Raw genomic sequence first — 9473 nt, 5'->3', positions numbered from 1 at the left:
AAAGATAGTAACCTCTTGCCTCTGCATCTTCTAAACTTAGAGACAGCCTCAGAGCCAAATGCCTCAAAAAGGAGGACACAAATGTTGATATATTGTTACTTCCCTGCTTATACACCTCGAAGAACAAAAAATGTGCTCCAAGATTCATTGCAGCTTCAGAGCTACTATCTGGTCCTACCATGGATCCAAATCCATGATTTTGATATTTAGTCCTCAAAATCAGGTCCTTTTCTTGCTAAATCCAATGAGGTTCACTATGGCTGTGTTCTCCTGGGGCTTGAAATATCCCTAACCCTCAGAAAGACTTAAGTTTGGATTTTTACTCTTTTAGTCTCCAAAGACCTTTCAAAGAGACTTCTGAGTATGTCCTCCACAAAATTATGTTGCATCCAAACAGCCACAGCAGAAAAATATATTTCACCCTTGAAAATTGAAAGCTATAACTTGAAATTAATCATTTATTATTCACCAATAGTTTGAGAAAAATGCCTAGGTAACCTATTACTCAAAATTGTATCTCAACTTTCCTTAGCAACAATAATAATCTGATTCTTTTCTTTTTAAGAAGCTATGAGCCTACTTGTAACTAAAATGAAACAATAAACCCTTTCAATTTTTATTTAATTTTCTCCTAAATTAAATTTGGATTAGCAACAATAATAATCTGATTCTTTTCTTTTTAAGAAGCTATGAGCCTACTTGTAACTAAGATGAAACAATAAACCCTTTCAATTTTTATTTAATTTTCTCCTAAATTAAATTTGGTTTCCTACTATGGAAATGCAGCTTTATAACAAAAGCTCTCCTTTCTACCATTTGCCACCTTTAAGTAAGAAATGTCTAAATAGAAATGTGGAACTGCTCTGTCTCCTCCAAATAAACTCAGTTATCAATGATAATGGGAGACAGGGGTAATGTGAAACAAAACCCAAGCAATCCAAATATTTTATTGTAAATATTCATCTTACCTCTTCACTAATTTTACTAGAGCTGCCAGCAGATTAAAAGCAAAAACAAAACAAACAAAAAACTTGTAAGGTCACCTCTTCCTCACTAGCTAGGAGACTTCCTAACAAAGCAACTTGCTCATTTTAAACTTAAATTCAGAGTTCAAGCTTGTGGCTCAGCAAAATTACAAATGTCGTGGTCCTCCAGAATGCTTTAAGTACAGCAAAACCACAAATTTTATATCCATATGTGCCAAGGGTCTATTTCATGGCCTTTATCATTTAATAATGAAGTCACTGGTTTGACCCTCAAACAATTGATATAATAAATATGTGGTTAACAGCAGTTCAACTCACATCTTCATCGGCAACTTCTGTTTCACTTCCATTTCAGAAGCTCTCCATCTTTCTTATTACATTTTCCTACAGAGGAGAAATCGTCACAGTTAACCTGGCTTCCTTGGGAAATATTTCCTAGAGGGTTTTGGAGTGGGGTTTTTTAGCCATTTATAACTGAAAACTTCTGCTTCTTGGGTCCAAGCAGCCACCATCATTTACCTAGTTCAGACCCGAAAGGCATCAGTCAACCAGATCAGTTCCCTGTGGGCCACAATGTCTGACACCCTTAATGACAAGCATCTCTCTTATTGCATCTCCTGTTTTCATCATCAGGAAATTCTCAGTTGGCCTCTTTTCCCCTGTTAATGAGAGTTGTGTAATCAGTAACATCTAGCCTGTGTAGCACTCTCCTCTTGGTCCATTTGGTTGCCTCACCTTGACATGCCTTTCTGGTTGGTAAGTGTTCTCAGTAAATGCTAAACACCCATACCCAGCTTTCCTTCCAGGCATGGTAATTTAACACCTGTTTCTTCCACTCACCAGCTTCCCTATCAAATGCTCGACCAGATTCTTAACTGGAGCTCAATTCTAAAGCCTGAAACAGATACAACACTGTAGGAGGTGTTAAATTGGTAAAGAGATCCCTACCTTGGAAACAAGTAAAAAAGAGAGTCTAGAAAGTTTGCAGCATCTTTAACTTCATCTCTGGGAGTCTGACCTTGACTTTCATTAAGTCAAGATTCTTGTATTCTCACATCAATGTCACTTATATGTAACACGGAAATAACTCTAAGTCTCATTTTCAAACAATTTGCTAATATAGAAGTTCAAGAAAGAAATATGAAGGTACTTCAAAAAGTTCATGGAGAGATCCATGTTATTTTTAATTCTATTTTTCCATGAACTTTTGGAAGTACCCTCATGTATCTCCTGAGTGAAACCCTTCTTTTAGACTTAAAGGAGCAACCTGATAAGACAATATACATTTTTAATGTAATTCAATAAAAATCACTTATTGCCACCCCCTTATCCCCCCAGATCTTCTCCATGTCCTTCTTAGCTTAAAAGCTTTTAGAATTAACTTAGTAGTAGAGGAAAATGTTGAACTGTGCTCTAATTTTATAACTGACATCTTTGGCCATGTCAATCAACTTCTTGGCCTAATATATTATCCATCAGTTAACCTTCTTATTAAATTGGGTTAATATTTGTTATATTTTCTTAATGGGATGTTGTAGTAAAAAGTTAACTGACATCTTTGGCCATGTCAATCAACTTCTTGGCCTAATATATTATCCATCAGTTAACTTTCTTATTAAATTGGGTTAATATTTGTTATATTTTCTTAATGGGATGTTGTAGTAAAAAGTAAACAATACCATGAATATTTGATAGATGTAAAAGATATTTTTTCAATTAAATTGAACAAGCACAGAGATTGCCAACTATAATTCAAGACACTAAGCTAGACATTAAGCTAGATAAGAGGGTTGCAGGGTTGACCAAGACATAGTTCCTGGACATTGCTAAGCTTCACTCACATTTGGGGTTTAAAACAAGAGTCTAATGAAAGAAGTGCAAAATTTGTACACTGAAAACTACAAAATATCATTAAAAAATATAGGGCCGGCCCAGTGGCGCACTCAGTAGAGTGTGGTGCTTGGGAGCACTGCGGCGCTCCCACCAAGGGTTCGGATCCCATATAGAGACCGGTCCGCTCACTGGTTGAGCACAGTGCAGACACAACACCGAGGGTTGCGATCCCGTTACTGGTCACGAAAAAAGACAAAAAGGGAAGAAAATATATATATATATATATATATAAAGAAGATCTAAATAAATGGCAAGATCTCCCATGTTTATGGATGAGAGAATCTAAGATTGTTAAGATGACATATTTCCCAAATCAATCTACAGATTCAATCCGTAGAAAGGGAAAGTAATACTTATCAAAATACTAGCAGCCTTTTTCTCAGAAACCAACAAGTTGATAATAAAATCCATATGAAAACACAAAGGATGAAAAATAGCCAAAACAATCTTAGAAGAACAAGATTGGAGTACCAACACTTCTAAATTTCAAAACTTAATACAGTAAAGCTACAGTAATCAAAACAGTGTGGTACTGGCATAGGGCTAGACATATAGATCAATGAAACAGAATTGTGTGTCCAGAAATAACCCCTTACATTTATGGGCAACTGATTTGAATAAGGGTTCTGAGACAATTCAGTGCAGAAAGAATAATCTTTTTGACAAATAGTGCTGAGACATTTTGATATCCACATGCAAAAGAATGAATTTGGATACCTACTTCACACCATATCCAAAAAAAACTCAAAATGGATCACACACCTAAATGTAAGAGCTAAAACTCTGAAACTCCTACAAGGAAACTGAGACATTTTGATATCCACATGCAAAAGAATGAATTTGGATACCTACTTCACACCATATCCCAAAAAAACTCAAAATGGATCACACACCTAAATGTAAGAGCTAAAACTCTGAAACTCCTACAAGGAAATGTAGAAGTAAATCTTCATGACCCTCGGTTAGGCAATGGTTTCTTATATACAACACCAAATACATAAGAGACCAAAGAAAAAAGAGAGAAATTAGACTTCATCAAAATTAACAACTTGTGTTTCAAAGAACACCATCAAGAAAGTGAAAAAGGAACCCACAAAAATGGGAGAAAATCTTTGCAAGTCATATATCTGACAAGGACTTGCATCCAAAATATATAAAGAATTTATACAAATTATCAATAAAAAGACAAATAATCCAATTTAAAAATGGGCAAATAAGTTGAATAAACACTTCTCCAAATATGCACAAATGACCCAGAAACATATGAAAAGATGCTCAATATGATTATTCACTAGGGAAATGTAAATCAAAAACACAGTTGATACCACTTCGCACCCACCAGATTGGCTAAAATCAGAAAGACAAACCATAACAAGTGTTAGCCAAAATGTGAAAAAATTGCAACCCTCACACATTACTGGTGGAAATATAAAATGGTGCGATTATCTTAGAATTGGCAGTACCTCGGGAAGTCAAACATAGGAGTTATCGCATGACCCAGACATTCCGCTACTAGGTATATAGCGGAGAGAAATGAAAACACATGTTCACACAAAAACTTGTGCACAAATGTTCATAGCAGCTTTATTCATAATAACCCAAAAGTAAAAACAACCCAAATGCCCATTAACTGATGAAATAGATAAACCAAATGTAGTATAGCCACACAATAGAATATTATTCAGTAATACAAAGGAGTGAAGTACAATACACACTCCAACATGAACGAACCTCGAAAATGTTAATTTAGGTAAAAGAAACCAGTCACAAAAGACTACGCATTTATGATTCCATTTATTAAAAAATATCCGGAATAGGCAAATCTATAGAGAAAAGAAGTAGATTAATGGTTACCTCTGGTTGGGAGTAAGGGTGGGAAATGGTGAGTGACTGCTAATGAGTGTGGGGTTTCTTTTGGGGCTTATGAACATGTTTTGGAATTAGGTAGTGATGATAGTTGCACAAGTCTGTGAATGTACTAAAAACCACTAAATTGTACCTTATAAATGAGTGAATTGTATGGTATATGAATTGTGTCTCAATAATGCTGTTTTTAAAAAATAGTAATAAAAGAGTATAACAGGCATTTACAAAATAAAGATATGGAGAGGCATATAAACTTTTGGTTGATAATTGTGGTGAGATTCTGCTTTAATTTACATGGATGATGGCATGTTGTGACCTGCCTGGTTTTAAAAAGTCTATCCTGTGAGGAAGAACTTCTTAGGTGATTATTATATGGTTTATGACATGCTTCACCAAATTCCCCTGATGCCTCCCACCAAACTGTCATGCCAATTTAAAGACCAGGTCATTAGATCAGATACTGAAGATTGGGACAGAACCACTTGTGAAGGAACGTGGCTGTATTTCCAGCCGCTGCTGTGTTTCCATGAGGTTCTTTTCCTGTTGTTTAGTTTTGACATCTGAATTCCCCTTGTTGCCTTATTTTCTTGGTTCTTACTTTCATTCTGGGTTTGCTCTTTTCATCCCTAAAAGCAACCCTGACCTGAAAGTTTAATTTGACAGGAATTAAAATAATATCCCCTTGTTGCCTTATTTTCTTGGTTCTTACTTTCATTCTGGGTTTGCTCTTTTCATCCCTAATAGCAACCCTGACCTGAAAGTTTAATTTGACAGGAATTAAAATAATATCTTTACAATGAATGCCAAATTCTCCACAGAAAAATGTCACAACACTGCAGCAACCATGAATTTTCATAGTACACAAGCATCAGAGGAAGATGTTTCACTGAAGATGAGTGAAAGACTCTGGGATGGGAAACAACAGCGCTGGATTCCTCCCTTTCTTGTTACTCACCTACTCATTACAGCCGAGGAGTCTTACTCCAACTGATGAAGGATAAGAAAACGAGTCTGGGAAGATGGTTGCTAAATCAAAAGCTTTCAAAGAAGCAATCGGTCCCTCAGCAAAGGACAGAAAAAGGAAGCTTGTTCTGGGCGGAGATCTGGTTACATGCCAAAACCCAAACTAAAATAGTTGGATCACTCAAAATGTTGGCCACTTTAGACTCAATCTGTTACAGATATTGAGAGTTCTGTCATTACCATTAATCTTGCCACACACACCCCTCTCTCTCTCATAAGTGGTATTTTTGTTTCTTTACGCTAATGTCTACCTTTAAAACCTGAAGATTCTTATTTTTATTAACTACTGTTTTAGTAAAAAGTCTTTTAAAGAGATGGGGAAATGCAGGGTTCTGCCTCTGAATATGTATTGTTGAATTAAAGATGTTTCCTGTTGGTCTGGAACATTAGGGTAAACCATGGGTTTCCCTTAAAAAATGGTTCATAGAAAACACAATTAGGGGCCGGCCGGTGGCACACTGGAGGAGTGCGCCACTTGGGAGAGCGGCGGCGCTCCCACCGAGGGGTTGGATCCCATGTGGAGACCGGTTCCCGCTCACTGGCTGAGCACGGTGCAGGCGCAACACCAAGGGTTGCGATCCCATTACCGGTCAGTAAAAAAAAGACAAAAAGGAAAAAAAATAATAATAATAGAAAACACAATTAGTAAGTCGTGGTCACTTGGCACAAAAATGAAGGAAGGTAAAAAAGAAAGGGAGGGGGAAAGATAGGAAGAAACGATGGAGGGAAGGGGGAGGGAGAAGACATAATCATATTCCTGAGAGACTACTTAAAACTATACATGTTATAAAAATAAATTTAAAAGTAAAATAGATGTATTGACTGTTTTCTAAGGGCCAGATGCCGCCCTGACTGCTTTACATGCATTATCTCAGACTCTGAGAACAGCAGTAGTGAACATGCACGGGACATTTACTCAGTGCCAGCCACTCTTTTACGTGCCTGTGTATATTAACTTATATAATTCCTTACGTTTTATATCCTTTATGGCAGATGAAGAAACTGAGGCTTTAGGGAAGTTCAAGTAAATTTCCTCATTTGCACAGTTGAGTGGTCAAGTTGGGATTTAAATCTGGGAGGTCAGGGGCTGGCCGGTTAGCTCACTTGGGAGAGCACAGTGCTGTAGCATCAAGAGCAAAGGTTCAGACCCCTGCACCGGCCAGCCAGCAAAAAACAAACAAAACAACACAACAACAACAACAAAAGGTAGATGGTATAAATCTGGGAGGTCCACCTCCGACATTTGTTCTCTTAACCAGCACATACAGCCACCCTCTCTGAGAAAAATATGAAGAGAAGGGATATACAAGCAGTCACGGAGAAGTCATTTAAAGTGAGTCAACAGAGTATAGAGTAAAAAACAGGCTTTGGTATCCATCTCTCAAAATTATGTCACCTTATAAGAGTCACCTGTCTGATTTTTGGTTTACTATCTATAAAAATGGGATAAAATCTCCTAGCTTGCAACGTTGTGAGAAAAAAGATGATTTGTGAAAATCTTGGTGGTAATAATCAATAACTGACAGTCATCATCATCATTATTTTCTATATCATTACAATTATTATTATTTTGCACTTGGCAGAGAGTTCAAGGCACAAGTCAATGCAACTTTCCTGTTTTGTTTTTCTTAACCTAACAAAACCAATTAATGAGAAAATAGAATTCTGTGGTGATAGAGAGAAGCTAAAACTAAATACTTGATAGTAATGGGGGATATCAGATACACCTTTGTAACAACATAGCAGTGAGGGGAAATAATGTTTTCCATTTCACAGAGAAACTCACTTATCCACTTATTCTGAGAAAACAAGGATAAATATAAGATTACTAATAGGGATTTTTTTTTGTACTAGCCAGAAGGAAATTAAGATTGGTTCCTTAGTTAATAAATGTATTCAAGTAATTTATTCAAGAACCTGTATTTAACCACGATATGGTTCAGCTTGTAGCTAGCAAGAGCAATTGCTAACCCCAGCTAACCAACTCCTTGATTGACATGTCACTGGACATCAAAGGGCAACATGATACCCATCAGCAGATAAATAGGTGAACAAAATGTTCTTTATATATTCAATGGAATATTCAGCCTTTAAAAGAGAGGAAATATTGACATATGCTACAACATAGATGAACTTTGAGGACATTTTGCTAAATGAAATAAACCAGCCACAAAAAGACAAATACTGTATGACTGCACTTACATGAAGTAGTTAGAGTAGTCAAAATCAGAGAGACAGAAAGTAGAATGGTGGCCACAGGGGCTGAGGGGAGGGAGGAATGGGAAGTTACTGTTTAATGGGTGCAGAGTTTCAGTTTTACAAGATGAAAAGGACGATGCAGACGGACGGTTGTGAAAGTTGCACAACATTATGAATGTATTTAATACCACTGAACTGTACATTCAAAAATGGTTATGTGTATTTTACCACAATAAAAAAAATTAAATCACACAAAAAAGTGCAGCAAGAGAGTGTGAATAATTTGAAATAAGTATCACCATCAAAGGCAAAAAAAATTCAATAATAATTCTTTACAGAATAATTTATAATAGAGAAAAAAGTAAACACAACTTTAATGTCTGCAACCATATGGGAATGATTAAGTAAATTATAGTAATACTTTGATAGGATACTATGTAACCATTAAAATGATACTGAAGTAAAAAGGCAAGATATAAAACTTTATGTAAAGTATGATCTAAATTATGTAAAAAATAGTATATTTGATCATTAACAGTGGTTAGATCTCTCTGGGTGGTAAAGTTATGAGTGATTATTATTTTCTTTCTTATATGTTTATTTTGTTTTCGAGTTTGGCATGATGCTTTAACAATCAGAACTAAGTTATTTCTTTAATTCCCACCAACAGTAGATAGACAGTATTATCTGATCCATTAAAGAAAAAAATACAATTTAGGAGGAAAACATGGATTTAACATTTCGTTGCCAAGATGCGTGTTTTATTATGCTGCTGTTCAATATGTCAATCCTGAACATGAAATTTCAAATTATTTCTGCGTTGCATTTCCAAGTTTCAACAGTTCAAGCACAGATCTTTTCAAGTTGCTTTTCAGGCCATCACATTTCTAACACCTCAATCGTATTGGGTGACTAGTTACCAATTCTAGTAACTATTACAAATTAAAAAGAAAAAAAATACCTTTTTGCCAGTGGCTGGGAATGATGAATATTAGAATATTATCAGGCAAACACTGAAGTATAGTGCACTCCAAACCATGGACTATCCAACTAGATAAACAAACAGCACATCGCATATCACGTATTGCTTGGATACAGATTTGAATCTTCCCCACTAGCCAACTTATGAGTTGTGTGACTGCACTGCAGGAATGAGTGACAAATAATAAGACAAAGTGGAAACTAAAGGCATAGCTTAAAACCAGCTGTAAAGTAGAACATATTTAGAAATAGATTGAAATAAGAATCCATGCTGCAATAGGAAAATACATGCAAGTATTCTTCTATCTATAGCCATACTACCCTCGACGTTTTCATTGAATTAACCAAATGCTTTCACTGGGATAATGAAGCAGACTTCACAGGCTCAAAATGTTTTTTATATTCTAATTTTTAATTATAAAAATTCCGACAATTATTATACTCTATTCAAGTACCTAGCAACGTGTGTAGTACATAGGAGGTGCTTAAATAATGTGTCTAGAATAAATGAATGAATTCTTCACA

The sequence above is a fragment of the Galeopterus variegatus genome, unplaced genomic scaffold, assembly GCF_000696425.1.
Source record: "Galeopterus variegatus unplaced genomic scaffold, G_variegatus-3.0.2 Scaffold584, whole genome shotgun sequence".
Taxonomy (NCBI): domain Eukaryota; kingdom Metazoa; phylum Chordata; class Mammalia; order Dermoptera; family Cynocephalidae; genus Galeopterus; species Galeopterus variegatus.
Note: the sequence above shows the minus strand (reverse complement) of the source record.